The sequence below is a fragment of the Mauremys reevesii genome, linkage group 7, assembly GCF_016161935.1.
Source record: "Mauremys reevesii isolate NIE-2019 linkage group 7, ASM1616193v1, whole genome shotgun sequence".
Taxonomy (NCBI): Eukaryota; Metazoa; Chordata; order Testudines; family Geoemydidae; genus Mauremys; species Mauremys reevesii.
The window spans coordinates 110,093,012-110,112,584 of NC_052629.1; the positions used below are offsets into that span (position 1 = coordinate 110,093,012).

At 42.8% G+C, this 19,573-nt stretch overlaps 1 protein-coding gene and 1 long non-coding RNA gene across 24 annotated transcripts in view; both read right to left on the bottom strand.

The window, feature by feature from the left end:
- Positions 1 to 19,573, bottom strand: part of GRM7 (glutamate metabotropic receptor 7) — a 1,280,044-nt gene that overhangs the window by 461,422 nt on the left and 799,049 nt on the right. The window lies entirely within an intron of this gene.
- Positions 12,539 to 19,265, bottom strand: LOC120368832. Its single transcript, XR_005582807.1, has 3 exons — positions 19,206 to 19,265; positions 14,555 to 14,615; positions 12,539 to 12,611 (listed from the first exon to the last, which is right to left on the bottom strand). It is a non-coding gene; the product is annotated as an uncharacterized LOC120368832 (long non-coding RNA).

A 19,573-nucleotide genomic window follows, 5' to 3' on the forward strand; every position in this document is an offset into this window, starting at 1 on the left:
TCCTCATCACAATGGGGAAGGATGGATAGCTCAGTGGTTTGAGCATGGGCCTGCTAAACTTTACCAGAGTTGTGAGTTCAAGCCTTGAGGGGGCCACTTAGGGATCTGGGGCAAATATCAGTATTTGGTCCTGCTAGTGAAGGCAGGGGGCTGGACTCAATGATCTTTCAGGGTTCCTTCCAGCTCTATAAGATTAGTATACCTCCATATTAAATTTAAAAAAATACATTTATTAATTTGTTAAACAAATGTGATTTTATACTACTTTAAACTGCACCTGAAACACTAAAAGGTTCATGAACCAAATTTTAAAAACTGAGGAGTTATCTTCCATGCTTATTTTTCCTCACAGCAAAAATTTAGTTTTCCACAGGCTGGAGGTTCATTACCACTTTCTTATTCCTATTCTTGTTGCCTGGGTTTAGAATGGTACATGCCTTCACTTTTGTTAAGAAAACACGAGACCTTTTTCTTTTTATATTGATGTTGTAGCTCTGGATAAAAGACAACAGGCACATTTTGGCTATAGAGATGAAATCTAAGTATTAATTAATGTTGTAACAGGGCCTAAAAGCCTCAGGCCTGTAAGCTTAGCTAAACAAGGCATCAAGCCTAAAGATACGGTCATTCATCATGTCAGCCTATCACAAGATGAAACATTTACACATATAGAAGTATTAACTGCTGATATTTAGAAAATGTATATTGCAATATACAAGTTAATATGGTTAGAATATTTTGGGGATTTTCCCCAGATATAGGATGTCAGCAATGTATTAATCACCAGTTGTTATGGTGAAAGAGTGACAAACAATAATGACTATAAAAGGAATTAAGAAGTTAGCCTCATTTTGAAAAACAGGACATCCCAAATTTAGTGAGGTGTGAAAGTATAAATAAGGAAAAGGGGTTAAAACCTTCATAAAGACATATGAACCCCAGTGGGTGTCAGCCTAGCACATTATAAAAACTGTATCCTGTCTTCAGTGCCTTGGGATACATCAAGATGACACCCACTGGTGATAATGACAATGATGATGATGATGAGGGAGATAACGACTGACACTTCTGGGTTCCCCGCAAGGGACAGAGAGAGTAATGCAAGGGCTGGCCATTCTGTATTCTCTCTTCTCTTAGGATCACATGCTACATTGTATCAGTTTAGCTTGTTAAATAAAATGAATGAGAAACAATCCAATGCCTTTATTCTTGTGCACTGCTTGGATCTCTTATTCTAACAACATTGGTGGTAATCTTCCTGATGCTGTAGCAGCTAAGAAGACTAAACCCTTATTGACCTCTGTGGTCTAAGAGATTAATCAATATACCAATCCATCAATTAGGGTACAGTGTAAATAGGTATAGCTCAATCAATTTCAATAAACTCATGCCAATCTACACCTGCTGAGGATCTGGTTCAAGGTTTGGGTCAATTTCCATGATATAGTTTGCAATCCAGCATGGAACCTGGCCAAGGTTTATAGGTATGCTGGGTAAATGTTTGATGAGGATGACCATATTTCCCTAGGCTGATTATGGGACAACTGGTAAAATTACTCATATTCAAGTGAGTTTAATGACAATCAATCAAAACTATGCAGTACAAATAGTCAAACTAACATCAAGTTGACTGAGTTCCCATTAAAAAGAAATACTGCGTAGCTGGATTCTTTTTATTTACCTTCTTATCTTTAAGGCTTCAGAGTTCACATGGGAGAGGTGACACACACATACCCCTCCCTCACATGGCAGGGGTTGACTGACCCAACCCTCCCTGCCTGGTGTTCTCTGTCCTCCATGTCCGGCTGAGCCCCCGGGGATGGACCCACCTCTCCTGGTACCTGGTGCCACATCTTCCCCAAACACATGTTGCCTTGGGGAGGGGGGGGAGGAGAACGTGGAGTCACATGCCTCCCCTACCCAGATTTCTGCCAAGGTTCACACCAGAATGTGTGGCCAGTAGCAGCCTTTCGGCATTGTGTGTGAGGAAAGGGATGGGAGCTGCTTCCAGTCACAGGAAAGGGGGGGGGAGGGGATGATCTGGCCCATGTCTTTGCAAAGCTCATCTCTTTCCCACCCCACCCCAACAGCTGGTCCCTTCCTGCCTGCACAGTGTCAAAAGGCAGCTAACACCTCCAAGCTGCTGGCCACTGATATAACCCAGCCGCCTCACGCCCTCTGGCTACAGCGCAGGCAGGAAGGTGTTAAGCTCTAATGATGCACCAGGGCCCAGGGAAACTGATTGCAGGAGCTTCAGCAAACCTGGCCAGAGAGGTGGCTCAGCAGGGAGGATGCCTAGGGGACAGAGCAGGGGGTAGGACCCAGGGCAGGTGAAGAGGGTGCTAAGGCCCGGGCTGCTGTGGAGCCTCAGGGTAGGAGTGCGAACAGGCTGGAAATGGCTTCCTCCCCCTCTTGCCACTCCAGAACTTAGCTGAGAGGCTCCCCCATGTCAGTGCTGTGCAGGACTTTGGCACATGTGGGGCTTGGCTCCTCCTCGCCAGCGCCCTAGACTGGAGGGTCTTGGGCTTTCTCACGGCACCAGCCCAGCCAAAGGCAGTGGGGGAAGGAAAGAACCTGCCAGCCAGCAGTTGGTGAGCTGAGCACTCTGACCAGGTCGGGGATGGGCCCCACCATGGGGGGAACGTGGAGGAGCAGCAGGGCTGGCAGGGGGCAAAGCAGGGAGAGGACAGCGAGAGGGGAAGCATGTAAAGGGCTGATGGGAGAGCAGCAGAGGTGACATGGAACCGGCTGCCGCCTGCCCACACTCACCAACCACTGCAGCTCGCAGCCTGTGCCAGCCAGAAATGGGCCGGGAGTGGGGCCCTGCTGGCCGAGAGCTGACGTGCAGTGTGGGCTGCACTGACAGACCAGCAGGGAGAGCAGCTGGCGCTGTGCACTGCATCTTTGCCCCACCACCAGCCTTGCACCTCCCCCCCCCATCATCAGCCCCTGGTTCCCCCATCCCCACTCAGTGCAGGTGGATGGGAGGCTGGTGAGCAGGGATCTGGTCAGCAGCAGGACCTGCCAGTACTGATGAGGAGACAGAAAATACAGGACAATTTGCCTGTTTTTAAGAAAAAGTCAGGATACTTGCAGGAGGGCTTAAATTGAGCCTGTCCCTTTAAAACAGGACATCTGGTCACCCTATGTTTGATGTACATTTTGATAATGAGGATGAGTAATTTGGTAGGTCTCATTCTAGTTATGTTGGATAGATTATAAAACACTCACCACCAGAGTTAACAATAATCACAACTGGGGCTGGCAGTTGCAGAAGAGCATCTTAAGATGTGATGAATATTGAAACTGAATTCTCAATGAACTACCTCTTAAGGTAGTCCCTCCAGAGTAAGACTGAGGAATTTTGGTAATATGAAGAGGAAACAAGCACAGTTAGTGTACACTGTACCTGGTCCTTGGATATATTGAGATCATTCCCCAGCTTTTGTTATCATAAAAATGTATAGATGCAGAATCTTTTTTCCAGTAGAATCACTGCCTTTTACTCCTTGGTACACAAAAGGTTGTATGATTTTCTAGAGCAGCACACTGACGTAAATGAGAAGTTACTCACGGTTTGGGGGAAGAGGAATTGTCAAAAAGTCCCCTCCCCCCATGATTTACTGAAGTTTCTAATTTTGGGAGGCCCTCTTCTTTAATAATTTTGCTTTAAAAATTGATGGTTTTAATTGTGCAAGTTTAGATTTTAACCAAGTTTTCACATCCACAATGGAAAGCACCAAATCAGCATTAATTCCCCCCCCACCCCCCACCAACAGTTCTCTGTTAGATTTCATCTCCAACTCCAATATATACACTGGTAAATAATCTACAAAGAATTCTTAATGAATGATATTCTAGATCTTACCACCAAAATTACAGAGACCAAAAATCTGCTAATAGAGAAACAATACTTCCATCCAGAATTACGTACATCTATAGTCTCAAAGTGTGTTGATGCTTGCTTTGAAATAAAAACACCCAATGGGTAGCAAAATGCTGACAACTTAAAAAAAAAAAAGGAAAAAAAAAGATAAAAGCAAGCCCTTTAAAGGGCAGTGTGGGGTGTCAAGATGCATTGCAATTTTATTTAATTACATAGCACAGTGGACCTGTCTTAACATGGGCCCTTTGGCAGGTTTTTTGGAATAATGATTTCTTTCTCTCTATAGTTAGCCTTAAGGAATTGCTTCTCCATAATCAAATTGTGACTGATAATAGCAAAAGACAAAGAAGCTGATCACATTTGAACAGTAAAATAATAATGGTTAAAAATTATTTTTCTGCATTATTATAGCATTGCCACTGCACAGTGCTTAAAGCACAGGATCTTCCAGTATTCATTATGCATTGCTCTGCGGGGGGTTTACGATTTTGCTATGGAATTTTCCTGTTGGCTAAGATCTTTGGACCACTCCTAGGAGACAAATTACCTTGGCTGTAGTTTTGAAACTATAAATATTTAAAAAACAGGTTCTTACAAGTTCTTACAAATTCTGCAAAATTGGTTTCATTTAAATGAAACAGGTTGGCAAAAAATACACTAGTATTAGCAGGGGCGGCTCTAGACACCAGCGCGCCAAGCAGGCGCTTGGGGCGGCCGTTTCCCGGGGGGGGCGGCATTTGGCTCCGGTGGAGCTCCCGCCGGCATGCCTGCGGCAGGTCCACCGGAGCCCGGGATGAGCGGACCCGCCGCAAGCATGACTGCTGCGGGTACCGTCTTCCCGCGGCTCGGTTGAGCTCCTGCAGGCATGACTGCGGCAGGTCCGCTCGTCCCGGGCTCCGGTGGACCTGCCGCAGGCATGCCGGCGGGAGCTCAACCGGAGCCGCGGGAAGACGGGACCCGCCGCGGGACCGGGGAAGGGCAGCGCAGCGCTCCGCGCTGCTTGGGGCAGCCCGATTTCTAGAGCCGCCCCTGAGTATTAGAATCACTTATTTTTTTGCACTGCACTGAAAGTAAAGACAGCTTTTGTGTACTCTGTAAGAAGATGAGGACTCCATGTTTCTAAAACTAAACCGGCTTTTTATTAAGAACTATTTACAGAGATGCTGCAACTGCAGCTATCAGTCAAACCATGGGCAAACAGACTGAATTCTTGGTGTGTCCTCCAAACCCTCCTGCAACCTGTGCTCTTCCCTCCAAGTTCCATGCAGGTTGCTACATATACTATACATAGATAACACTGCAGCTCCAAATCAATTGCAGTCTTTGTCTTGTAAACTGTGGGCCAGATTGTTAGCTGGTGTCAACCAGTGACCCTCTTGGCTTCAATGGAGCTACACAAATTTACAATAGCTGAAGATTTCTCAATTAACAAAAAAAAAATAGTCTTGTCAGATATATCAAGGTCACATGAAAAAGTTAAATATTCTCTGCAGAATATTCCTTGGGGCTTTATAAATTCAGAAAATAAATAAAATGTGAATCTTATGGAAGAATTTGCAAGATACTTTCCTCGTTAACAAAAAAGGCAGTAATTATTTATATTTCAGCAGCAACCAAATTGTGACTTGTGCTGTAGAAACATACAGAGAAAGACTAAAGGGAATGTGGTTAGTCATTCTGTGTGTGTCTATCAAGTGAGATAAAACAGTTGAAACAAATTGCATACGACTAGCCTGGTATCCTGTACAGTAGGTGAATGGGGAAGAGGGATTGTCTTTTATGCCAAGCCCATGAGGTTCTGGGTGCCTTCAGGACACAGCATTTTTCATGAATGAGTCCCAGGGAGATCTGGAATTACACCCTCTCAAATTTTTTGCAGGAAAGGCAATACAATGGGAAAGGTAGTGGGTACCAGAAATGACTGAGAGCAGTGAACTGTGGAAAACAGGGATGGATTTTGCCCAACCTTAAATGCTGCCAAAGCAAGGAGAATGAAGCACAACTGCAATGAAAATTAATACATGGCATTTCCCTTGGGGATGCTGCACACTTGTAATTGGTGTGGGGTCTGGGAAGGTCAGAAAGGTCTACAATAAAGCCCTGTCAGAGAAAAAAAGATAAGTTAGAGGTACCATGATTCATAATTTTCCCCCTCTAGAAATTCAGATCGAATACACTGTACATAATTTGCCCCCCCCCACACACACACACTTGTATTCATATAAGAATGACTGAATATGGACCATCCCTGCATTGTAAATTATATTCCTTCTCTTAAATCCATGAGGATTATTAAATGCCTACTGAAAGTTTAAAGTTTCAAAATAAAGGACTGAACTACATAGGTAGTGCACAATGGATCTATGACAAATTGGAGAGAGTGTCATCCTCTCCACACACGCTCTCTCTGTTGCTAGTTTATATTCTCCATCCTCTCTAGGGAAAAATCAGGTGACTGCTGCCAGTTAGGGTGCGCAGACAGCAAATGTGAAAAATTGGGATGGGGTGGGAAGGTAATAGGAGCCTATATAAGAAAAAGACCCAAAAATCAGGAGTGTCCCTATACAATCAGGACATCTGGTCACCCTACTGCCAGTTAAGCTTTCCCATATCTCCCACCAAGGAACTCCAGTTGGTTTATTAAGTTTAAAGGCAATGCTGGGAGCAGCTGCAAGGCTACAGATCGTCTGAAGTCCAGGGTTTTTTTTGTTTTTTGTTTTAAGCAGCCCCTCATTACTCCGGCATTTTGTGGGCAACACCAACTTGCCACAGTAGGAGTGGGATTATTACTCACACTTCCTCAATGCTAGATGCTAGTAAATACTTCTTCTCAGTGTAGGGAAGGTGTCTTCTATAATGACAAGCTTACTGAAGCCAATGGATACACCTCGTAACTCCAAAGAAACATTGCATGTGAAGAGAAGAGAAATATGGTAAGCATATTCCTGAAAGTGCACAACCAATCCTTCTAAACAGAGTCACCAGATACAGTTAATGTATTCTCACTCAGAACTAAAAGCTTAGCTGCTGAACTGACTATCTCTTAGTGCACTATATTACAGAGCAGCTGCTTCAGTCTCCAGCGAAGGTTTTCATTTTTAAGCCACTGAGAAATGTGAAGGATAGTTTTGTTTTCCTTCTTCCTCACTTCAGATATTCAAATCCTAGAGAATAAAATGAGTGTGTTTTCCTTAGCAGCACAAACATTATCCTGGGCTCTTAGGAATAAATATTCTACTCTGGAACTGTACTGCCCTGCTAGTGACACCAAGAGCAGATCTTTCTGTTATTAATTGAAGCCACTGCAGTAATTGTTTTCATTTTGGCTACAGTTAATCAGTCTCTGAAATCTGCAGTGGAAAATATAATGCTCTTTCATGCCCCCTCCCTAAAAATATAATAAATAAAAACACTTGTATAAAGCATCTTTATCTTGAAACCTAATGGAGTAAATGACAAATTATAGTTAAAAATGAGTGACACGTAGGCTGATGCTTCAAGACATCAGTGGGGTGAGTTACACATACACAAACCTCACTAGAACTCATGATATATTTTATTTATATTAAATATGTTTTTCTACTGAAATTATCGCTGATTTGGCAATCGTTCAAGAGCAGCAGCAGTTAAAAGTTTATGATGAGCCACACAAATTAGATAATATAGGGCAATCTGTTACACAGAATTAACGTTTTACTCCTGACACTTTAATTTCAAATATCTGCAGCCACATTTCCTTCTACAGTACATCAATCACCATTATGAAGGGCAATTTGATGCTGCAGAAAAATAGGAAGTGAGGCTAATGAGAAGAGATGCATAGAAAGCTTGGAAGAGAATCTTAGAGAAGACCATATAAAACTTTTCAGAAAGCCATATTTCTCAAGATTCATCACTTGCTAATAATGCAAGAGAAAAGACTGGAGGGACATATGAAAAAGACCAGAGAACTTCTAAGAAAGCCAGTAGGAACATCAAATTCTCTTATTATCTTGGACATATTTCTAGAGTGGACAACTTGTCCTTTCCTAGATGCCTCTGGCTTAGTTTATGTACATATGGAATAACTGAAGGATCTTATAAATTATGCCCAAGATTTTCAAAGTGAGAGCCAATCGCTGTCAAACCCATAGTTAGGCACCCACCTGATTTTCAAAAGCACAAAGGACTCAACAGCTCCCACTCAGCTGGAAGCTGTTGGTTGGTTAGGGCTGGGATATCCAAATGCACTTAGTTGACTTTGCAACCAAAGAAAAGCATGGAACATGGATTCCTCAAAATTTAGGCAATTTCAAAAATCCGACTTTAGAAGCCTAACTGTAGGCTTCTATTTCTTTGAAAATCTTGGCCTTAGGTGCCACATGCATCTAGCATTGCAAAGCAAAAGGAGGATTCTTCTGAGGCACAGTATGTAATTCCACCAAAATTAAAAAAAAAAAAAACAGGCGTACTCGTGGCACCTTAAAGACTAACAAATTTATTTAAGCATGAGCTTTTGTGAGCTACAGCTCACTTCTTCAGATGCATCCGAATAAGTGAGCTGTAGCTCACGAAAGCTCATGCTTAAATAAATTTGTTAGTCTTTAAGGTGCCACAAGTACTCCTGGTTTTTTTTTGCGGATACAGACTAACACGGCTGCTACTCTGAAACCAAAATTAAAGTTGATCAAAACCCCTCTCATTCAACAGCGTTCTTAATCTCTACAAGAGATAGGCAGAGGAGTCTGTTGGGGTCCAGGTCGGGATTATGCCGAGGCTAGATTGTAGGTTTAAGGCCTAGGATTGTTATTCAAGACCAAAATAATGATCTGTTTTATTTTTGATATTAAAATACTCTCTGGGAGCCCTTTTCATAAGCCCCCATCAGAATAAATATATTTTCAAAAATGGGTTCAGATTTGATAGTGCCAAAATCTGATGAGCTATTCTTGTAGGCTTGTGTCCTCAAGTAGTGGATTGAAAGAGCTCAAGTCACAAAATTCCAACCATGGAATTCCCACGAGAATAGCTGCACTCTAAAGAAAACCATAATGGGCCTAAGTTGTCCAGTTATAGATCTGGCCAAGAAATAAAACTGTAGAATGGATGGTTGGAGTGATAGGACTGCGCGCTAAAGCTCCCACATTTCAATTAAGAGTTCTGACCAGAATTCTAGCTTCAGCCACTTCGGGTGGGTCATGCAGAATGAAGGTGTAAATATCCTTCCATTTACCTACCATGGTTATGTTAGTTCAGCAGACTGTAAATGATTGTTTGGGCTCATGGAAGGCACAAAAGTGATGTTACCCATCAGGATGCAGCTGAACTTTCAACATCGTTCTAGTCTGGTAAATTTGATGGTGTAAAAAAAATTAAGTTTTGCTGACATATGCCCATGAAGAAATATACCTAAGCTGTCTAATAGTCAAAGAAAGGGACTGCTGGGACTTTAGACAAAAATCACTTAATTGTTCTGTGCATCAGTTTGCCCATCTTCAAAACTGGGATAATTTACTTCCCATAAACATTTAGAAAAAAAGTAATGTATTCTGTAAATCTGTGTGCTTTTCTCATGAAAACGACAATAATAAGAAATGCAACTGTGAATGACAGATCTTAAAGAAGCCCTAGAAATGATCAGGGAAAAACTACATATACAGCAGAGTTCCCCAGCTTTTAAGAGATAGCTTAATTTGTATGTAATAATGGTATCTCTTCTTCATTACTAGCGTTCCACTCTGATGTTCCTCTGCAGGTAAGAATGTCATCTTGACAAGCTATGATGAGTTAACACAGTGAGATGCAGCTGAACAGTTCAGAGGCTACATGCAATTTTACATGTTGATCAACCAGAGATTGAGGCATGACCAGCATATTATTAAGCAGAAATCTGCATAAGAAATAAAGGTTTAAAAATGTGACAACAACAAAGACATGTTGCAGAACAAACTTTAGAAGATGTAGGATGATCAAGATTTGCAGAGAGGGCAAAACGAGCCTGAATATTAGCGCTTCAGCTATGCTCACAGGTACACCAGAATATTTGGTACTTTCATTACATTTGTTTTATCTATATAAATCTGAAGTGCTGGGTCATATTTTGCTCATTAGCTTAATGAGAATGCTGCGCACAAAGAGATACGATACCTGTCTGTGACTGAGGCTTTAACAAGTTGTTACCGAACACGTGAGGGGAGCTTCATTCTTAGACTGTATATACCGAATTTATTACGGCAAGATGATGAAAGCAAATCTGATGTCACTGGAGCCTAAGATTTACTTTAGTTTTTAATGTAATGTAATCTACTCAAATCCTAAACACACTATTCTACAGTGCCTTGGTTGTTTGTCAAGCTGATGATCTGCTCAAGTGTGGGAGATACACGCATTTGCCCCCTTGAATATGCTTCAAGGCACTACCCACTGAAAGCAGCAACTGAAGATGGGGCTAATTTCATATAGGTTCAAGTCAGCTGAGCATGAGACTTCCAGCAAGGTCTCTGAAATGCCAAGCATACAAAAGCTGCTGAAATAAAACATACCTTCTCTTTAATCCTGGGGTTGGCAGGAAACCAAATGACAGAATTACTTTCTGTTAATGTCTTTTACAGCCATTCCATTTTTCCTATATAATAGCTAATTGGTGGTATAATCAATAGCTTTTCCTATCCCCTTCTGTTGTCCCAGAGTGGGCTATTGGCCCCATGCCTCTGCTTGCCTTTTGGATGTTGGCTATCATATTAATATGCCTAAAAAACAAATATTTAATTCTTATGGGCTTTGGATCAAGCCCATTAAAGACAACTGGAGTCTTCTGATTGACTTCACTAAGGTTGGGATCAGGCCCTATATACAGGGGAACAATCTGATACAGGAAGAGGGATTTACATTCAGGACTCTACATTGAGGGCTGGTAGTTCTGGTGGTGATTAAAGTGTGTAAAAGTGTTCTTTTTTAATTTGTTTTCAACAAATTTTATTCTAATTAGCACAGAATCAGTTTGGTGTCAGAACTTCTAACAACTTCTAAGAAGCCAACTAACTAAGGGCTGGTCCACACTAAGAAGCGGGGTCGAACTAGGGTACGCAAATTCAGCTACGTGAATAGCGTAGCTGAATTCGAAGTACCCTAGTTCGAACTACTCACCCGTCCAGACGCCGCGGAATCGAAGTCCGCGGCTCGAAGGTCGACTCCGCCACCACCGTTTGCAGTGGTGGAGTACCAGAGTCGACCGCGGCGCTTCCGGAGTTCGAACTATTGCGTCCACATTAGACGCGATAGTTCGAACTCCGAGAAGTCGAACTCACCGCGTCGACCCGGCTGGTAAGTGTAGACTAGCCCTAACATAACATTTAAGAAAAAAGGTAGAGGGTCCAAATGACACATCCATATCAAGTACTTGACCCTGCAAGCTGCTCAGCATGATTGGACACCTATGCTGAGGCAACACTGAACTGACTTCAATCCACCTGGGCACAGGATTCATCTGTGTGGACCAGAACCTAATTTTCTGTTTTCAGTATATATTTCACAAGTGTTTTGAAGCTTCCTTCACTTTTCTGTTCTACCTGGGAAGAGCAGAAATTACATTACATCTATAAAGCCATTAGTGCAAATTCTGTCTCACATGATCTCCAGTGCAGTGAACTTTTAATACTCTAAAGTGACCTTTATACTGGAGAGGGAGAGGGGGAGAGGAGAGACTCACACACACAGAAATATAGGAGGTTTCTAGCCTATTCATCGGGGAAATTGAAAGTAATTTGGTGTCCAATAAGCACCTTTCACTTGCACAAAGGATAAAATAAAAGATGACAGAGACAGGGGAATAATATATATTGCGTACCTATATGGGTGCGAGTCTGTACCCCTACATTCACCCATTTTACAAGATTATGATAAATTTTGTACAAAGTATACCTTGTGAGATATTACTTGAAGATTCAATTTCCTGGTCATTATTGTCCTGGTACAATGTGTGGCAACCTTGTATGTAAAGTTATAAAATTCTACTGTATAATATTAATAAGACATGGTCCAAGTCTGGAGATAAGTCACAATCCAGTACCCCAGAGACAAGAGGCTAGCTAACGCCTCAGCCAGGTGTCAACGAAATCAAAATGCACCATCATCTGCTTAAGTGGCCATTCTTTGGCAGGAAAGAAGGGGTCAGTGAAAAAAAAATCTATATATTGAAAAACAAACAGATTGGGGTTCCCTTTCACAAAGACTTAGCGTCCTGAACTTCAGCTGGACAGGATTCTCGAAGAAGGGAGAGCTGATACCCCAACTTCGCTCTCCTGATCTCTCTACACACAGCATGACAACACATGAACAAAGAAAGCAGCATTGGACTGAGGGAGGGATCACTGGCTGAAAGAAAGAGCTCTCCTTCCGGTATAATTAAACCACTCCTAATGAGCGGCGGTAGCTATGTCAGCGGGAGACACTTTCCTGCTGACATAGCACTGTCCACAGTGGTGCTTTTGTCGGTCAAGGGGGTGTTTTCATTCCCCTAACAAAAGCGCTAGTGTAGACACAGCCTGAGACCTGCAAACCTTGCTTAAATCTTTCACTGTAATCTGGGGCAGTTAACATGTTGTTGAGAATAGAAAAAGCTTAACCACTCAGTGTTAAACATAATTAAAGATCCAGAACATCTGATTTACTTGCCTGGGTGAACTGAGCTTGTCCCTGCTTAGACCGTTCATATATAAAAATGATGTATGGTCAAATAACTCCTCATCTGTGAGGGAAAAAAATGGCATAAATCTCTTTATTTTGTGTATTCTCTCCTGTTACCATGGAGAGTACAATTATATCACTGAGCATTATATGTTAAGGTGATACACTAGTCTCCCATTATAGCACTGGTATTGACACCCAGCCAATGCCCGCATAATGAACACATCTCATATTCTTATCAAAGATAAAGAAATTCATATTGTATCACAACCGCCTTAACTGTAACCCAGTGCTGCTAATTCACCAGTAATCAGAAAACCCTTGCAAAATGTAAATATAAAAATTATACAACACATCAATTACATATCTTGATCAGCCATGAATGCAGTTCTACATACATACTTTTCCTGTAAATTATTATTCACTTTGTTAAACTATATATAAAACATTCCAAGAAACAGCAGTTGTACTTCTATTACCAAAATATTCCAACATCAACTATAGTAGCTGCTCAAATTTTCCAATTAGCAGTAGCCTATAAAAGAAACCTTTTATTTTGGTATCACAAAATAAGAAAAAGCAATAAAATAAATTTTAAAAAAATCTATGGGTCAGAATTACAGTTGTGTTATGATGAAACAGGCATTTCTCACCATACTGTAATTGGGATGACTGTGTCTTATGATTACTTAAAAAAAAGGGGGAAATAAATCGTTCAGAGTTTAGGTTTTGTAAATTATGGGATAAGTAATTATAGTTTTATCACTTTGCAGCATAACTGGTTTTTGAAACTTTTTTGTTTTGAATAGTTTACGCTGGAGCTGGTTTTGGCAGCATAGTTGAGGCTGGGTTCAGTCTACTAGGAATTAAAAAGCTCTATTTTGTAATAACCTCATAAAAATGAAAAGTTTCAGTTTATGAATTTTTCATGGCAATTTGATAAAAAAATGGATCACTAGAGAACAAGAGTTCAAAAACCACCACGATTTGAAATTTCTACTTAAGTATCTCACCTTCCCCTCTCCCGCCCCCACACACACAACTTTTGCAAGAAGTGTGAGACATGCTGAGCTCCATATGCACCTCAAACTGCATGGTCAGTTATAATTGGTGTTTATCTAACAATGCAAAATCACTGAGCCAACAATAACTCACCTCAGGGAAATTACAAAAGACCCCAAACACCTCAGCTGAAGTCTCCCCTCCGATTCTTCATTTTCCCAGGCATTTCACCACTCTTATTATTGATCAAGGCATGGAGCGCCAAGCCTAGAAGGCAGTTGGAGACGGATACCCAGCTCCCCCATTTTAGGAAAAAGGTTCAGTGAGATTAGCAGTACATGCCCCAATTTCAAACAAACGCTCCAATGCAGAACTTTACATAGAAACTCAGTAACATTAAGTCAAATTAGCCTCCCAAATGAATGGGCTGTGTGACAGTCAATTGTGCTAATCTGTCGATACAAGGTAACATAAATTGCCATTAAGGTTTTGTGTTAGAGTGAAGCACTGGATGAAGTTGGGTTGTGCTTCAGTCTGTTGGCAATGCAAGTGCCTTATGAATCACTGGAGTTTATCATCAACCAATGTGTCAGCAATGTGACAATGACAAGGGATGCAAGAGACTTTCCCCTTCACTTCTTATTTACAGGCTTTCAGGCTCTGGGTGAGTGCCCTGATGAAACCTTGTCCTTACCTATCACTAAAAAAAAAAAGTGTGTAAACACACCCATAAAATGGCCCAGATGAACAAGATTGAGAACACAAATAATTGAAATGGGTAAATCCACTTACAACCACAGGGGGAAAAAAAATAACAAAACCAAACCATGCTGCTAACATTGCAGGAACACAACAAGCCAGGAAGATTTCAGTATATAATTTCAGTTGTATTCCTATCACTCTGGTTCTGTAGGTGCTTTTCAGTCACAGCATTACTAGTATGTTTCTGACATATAAGAGGCTATTCAGAATCTGATTTGCATTTAGTATATTTTTGTTTACCTGCAAATGTTCCGCTCAGGCACCTTGGCTGCATGGCATTCTTCACCGCAGTAACAATATGCTTGTGAGGAGAGTGGGAGACAGTAGAATGACAAGTTTATTCAGTTAGTACTTGTGTCTCTCTCTCTCTCATGATTTGGAAACATTTTCTGAGGTCAGATTTCTAGATCCTTGCTTACTTTGAGTAGCAACTTATTCCCCAAGCAATTCTACCAGCTACTGGAAGTTGCTGCACATCACAAGAGGATCACAGTCTAGTTAAGTACCTGTTTAAGATTTAATACTTTGCATTTACAGTGTCTTTTATCTAAAGCATGAAATAAACCTCACAACATCTCCGGAAGGTGGATTTTATACCCAGGTTACAGAGAGATTCATCGATTTGCCCAGGGTCACAAAGTGAGTCAGTGGCAAAATCAGGATTGGAATACAAGAGTGCTGATTACCTGCCTCTCATCCAGCCAATTAGCTAGAGACTTTCTGTGGTTAAATATTTACAAACCAACTTGTGATCTTTGTGACAGCAGCTACAGAAGTGAAGATAATCAATTTTTCTTAAATAAAATCCCTAGTCCTTCAGAAACAACACATGGTCAGAGTGTGATCCTCTCCCCTAGCCTCCCTCCATGGCAGCATTAGCACTCCCCTCATCAGAGCTGGAGCATGGGGGAAGAACAGGGTGGTTGTGTGGTGCTCCAAACAGGGAGATAGCAGAGCTACAGCATTGCCTCCCCCAACCCAGGCCAGCAGAGCTGATCCAACTCAGAGGTGAGGTCATTAACTTGCATCCATTCAAGGGCTAAAATGAGCTATTTCCTCCAGGGCCAAAAGGGAAATAAACCACTAGAGGAACTTCTGAGCCACAATTCCTTGCAGGTCTCCTTCTGCGGGTCAGTCTACCCCATAGTTACTACAGAGTCAGAGTTCATTACAATAATGGGTGATGCTGACAAGAAGGACGATCCATGGAGAGGAAGGACAGTCCAGTGGTTAGGACACTAGCCTGAGACTCAGGTGACCCAGCTTCAACTCCTTGCTGTGGCACAGGACTTTGTACATGACCTTGAGCAAATCACTAAGGGTATGTCTCCATTGCAATTAAAAACCTGCAGCTGGACCATGCCAGCTGACTCAGGCTCACAGGGCTCTGGCTAAGGGGATTTTAAACTGCAGTGTAGACATTTGGTTTCAGGCTGGAACCTAGATTATAGAAGCCTGTGAGAGAGAGGGTCCCAGAGCCTGGGCTACAGAATAAGCCTGAACATCTACACTGCAATTAAAAAGCCCCTTAGCCCAAGCCCCGGGAGCCTGAGGGTATGTCTACACTACGGGATTATTCCGATTTTACATAAACCGGTTTAGTAAAACAGATTGTATAAAAATCGAGTGCACGCGGCCACACTAAGCACATTAATTCGGTGGTGTGCGTCCACGGTCCGAGGCTAGCATCGATTTCTGGAGCGTTGCACTGTGGGTAGCTATTCCGTAGCTATCCCATAGTTCCCGCAGTCTCCCCCGCCCCTTGGAATTCTGGGTTGAGATCCCAGTGCCTGATGGGGCAAAAATCACTGTCGCGGGTGGTTCTGGGTAAATGTCGTCAGTCACTCCTTCCTCTGGGAAAGCAACGGCAGAGAATCATTTTGCGCCCTTTTTCCCTGGATTGCCCTGGCAGACGCCATAGCATGGCAATCATGGAGCCTGTTTTGTCACTGTCACCATATGTGTACTGGATGCCGCTGACAGAGGCGATTCAGCAGCGCTACACAGCAGCATTCATTTGCTTTTGCATGATAGCAGAGATGGTTATCAGCCGTTCTGTACCATCTACCATACCGTTGTAAATTGGCAATGAGATGATAGTTACCAGTCCTTCTGTGCTGTATCATCTGCTGCTGTCATAGGTGCCCCCGGCTGAGATCAGCCGGGGGTACAAAAGACAAAAATGGGAATGACTCCCCGAGTCAATCCCTCCTTTATGGTACCTAAAAATAGAATCAGTCCTGCCTAGAATATGGGGCAAGTGTACTAGAGAACCACTGTATCAGAGAACCAGAGAGCATAGCTGCTCCGTGTCAGATCCCGCAGAAATGATGAGCTGCATGCCATTCACAGGGGGTGCCCCTGCAACAACCCCACCTGTTGATTCCCTCCTCCCCCAGCCTTCCTGGGCTACCATTGCAGTGTCCCCCCATTTGTGTGATGAAGTAATAAAGAATGCAGGAATAAGAAACAGTGACTTGTTACTGAGATAAAATGCGGGGAAGGCAGCCTCCAGCTGCTATGATAGTCCAGGCAGAACAGAATCTTTTCTTTACACATGAAGGGCGGGGGCTGATGGAGCTCAGCCCCCGGTTGCTATGATGAAGATGGTTACCAGCCGTTCTGTAGCATCTACTGGGAATGATCAGGAGTTTTTTACCCAGGCGCCCCCGACCGACCTCACTGGAGGCCAGCCAGGAGCACTCACGGGCTGATGATGAGGACGGATACCAGTCCTACTGCACTGCACCATCTGCCACAAGGCTGATGATGATGATGGATATCAGCCATATTGTACAATCAGCCACCAAGGAGGGGGGGCGAGGATGCTTCAGTTCACTGCTGCAGCATCGTGTCTATCAGCAGCATTCAGTAAACATAGGGTGACATTTAAAAGAGTCAAGAGAGGATTTTTTCCCCCTTTTACTTCTGGGGGTGGGGGGGTGTAAATTGACGAGCTATGCCCTGAACCACCGCGGACAACGTGTTTGACCCTACAGGCATTGGGAGCTCAGCCAAGAATGCAAATGCTTTTCAGAGACTGCAGGAATTGTGGGATAGCTTGTGTCCTCAGTCCCCCCTCCATGAGCGTCCATTTGATTCTTTGGCTTTCCATTACATTTGTCACGCAGCAGTGTGCTGAGTCCCTGCTGTGGCCTTTGTCTGGAGATTTTTTTAAAATGCTTTGGAATTCCGTCTTCTGTAATGGAGCTCTGATAGAACAGATTTGCCTGCCCTTACTGCGATCACATCCGTACGGTCCATGCTGGAGCTCTTTTTGGATTTTGATTTCGGACTGCATCACCACCTGTGCTGATCAGAGCTCCACGCTGGGCAAACAGGAAATGATATTCAAAAGTTTGCGGGGCTTTTCCTGTCTACCTGGCCACTGCATCCGAGTTCAGATTGCTGTACAGAGCGGTCAGTGGTGCACTGTGGGATACCGCCCGGAGGCCAATACCGTCGATTTGCGGCCACACTAACCCTAATCCGATATGGTAATACCGATATTAGCGCTACTCCTCTCGTTAGGGAGGAGTACAGAAACCGGTTTAAAGAGCCCTTTATATCGATATAAAGGGCCTCTTAGTGTGGATGGGTGCGGCATTAAATCGGTTTAACGCTCCTAAAACCGGTTTAAACACATAGTGTAGACCAGGCCTTTGTCAGCTAGCATGGGCCTGCCACGGGTGTCTAATTGCAGTATAACTATACCTTTGGTGTCTGTGTGCTTCAGCTCTCCATTTCTAAAATGGGATAATGGTACTTTGTGAGGACAAATACGCTGAAGATTGTTATGAAACCTGAAAACCTTGGGCCAGGCGAATTTGTATTTAAACAATGGATGCTAATATGAAAACATTTTGTTTTCTTGGTGAAGGGCAGCCAAGCACTTAACCGTCCAGCTGGAAAGTTAGCACAAGATGGTATAAAGCAATAGTTGTAAGAATGGAAGGAGCAATAAGCCCTTTTATTGGCAAGTGTTGTATAATGGAAGAAAGATTTTGATTTAACCATTACGTAACTGTTACATGCAGAGGACTCGTTACATAACCTCTCAGAAGACAGCATCTGGTGCCAGAAGTCCAAAGACAATAGTGTAATGTGATTGTAAAATACTTTACCAAAAGTCAAGTAGTTGCTGCCTGACCATTGTTCATCACTTCAAAGTATTCACAAGTGTTTATGTTCTACTGCAGGGTAGTTTGTCATCACTGCCCTTCAAGCTTTTATGCATTAGTATTTACATCACGGGAGAGACTATGGGAAACCTGTGTAACCAGAAAGACCTGAATATGGCCAAATGTGTTCTTATATAAAGTAGGTTAGATCCATGGGTCATGGTCAAGCTGTGCTCAGCGAAGGACTCAATGGGGAGATAAGATTGCCCTGTTTCTGGGGCTAGCTAGGAGCCGGTTCAGCTCCCACACAAGCCTCAGGGCTGCTTTAATTTGTACCTAGTTTCAAGAGCCACCCCCTCCCCCTGCCCTGTTCTAGTGCTGGAGCACCACACCCTTCTCTATGCTACCATATCCTGTTTCAGGAGGGAACCAGGAAGGGTGAGCAAGAGCTGCCTTTGCTGACTGTCACCGCATGACTTTCTCTACTCAGATAATCTTCAAGTATGCAGCTATGGCTAAGGATGCTTTTGGCTGTTTTTGCGCTAGTTACAACAGGGGCCATGATCTAGCTCAGAGAGGGTAATTTAGAAGAGACAAGGGTCACATACTCTGATTTCTTGATGTGTGATCTGCTTCTAAAGTCTGAAGCCTCCAATTCTTAAGCGTGTGTCTACTACAGGAAAGCACCCCAGGAGCATTACCTCTTAATCTATTGCATGCTCAAAAAAGTTCCAGCCCAATGAAAATGTGTATCATTTACTCACGCTAACCTGGACTGATGCACAGGAGCACTTTAATTTTCAATTTCTCATTCCATTTGCAGCGCTCCCATCTCCTACCAAAAATAATTCACTTCAGTTCTTTGGTCTGGGAGAGTGCCAAGCATTTCAGGTCAGACACCAAGTGTCCTTCAAGAAGGGCAATCCTTCATATGAAATACCAGGAGGCCTAGTTCTAAACTAGATACGGACCCCTCCATTGAAAAGACATGCATAATTTCATGGAGTAACAAGGGCTTCTACACATGCCCACCATCTTCAGGAAGGGATATGCTCCCCTACACAAAGATTCAGCAAACTCCTCTAAAAGGAGCTTTTGTTGCTTTATTATAATTTGTCAGTTTGTCTTTTGATATTGT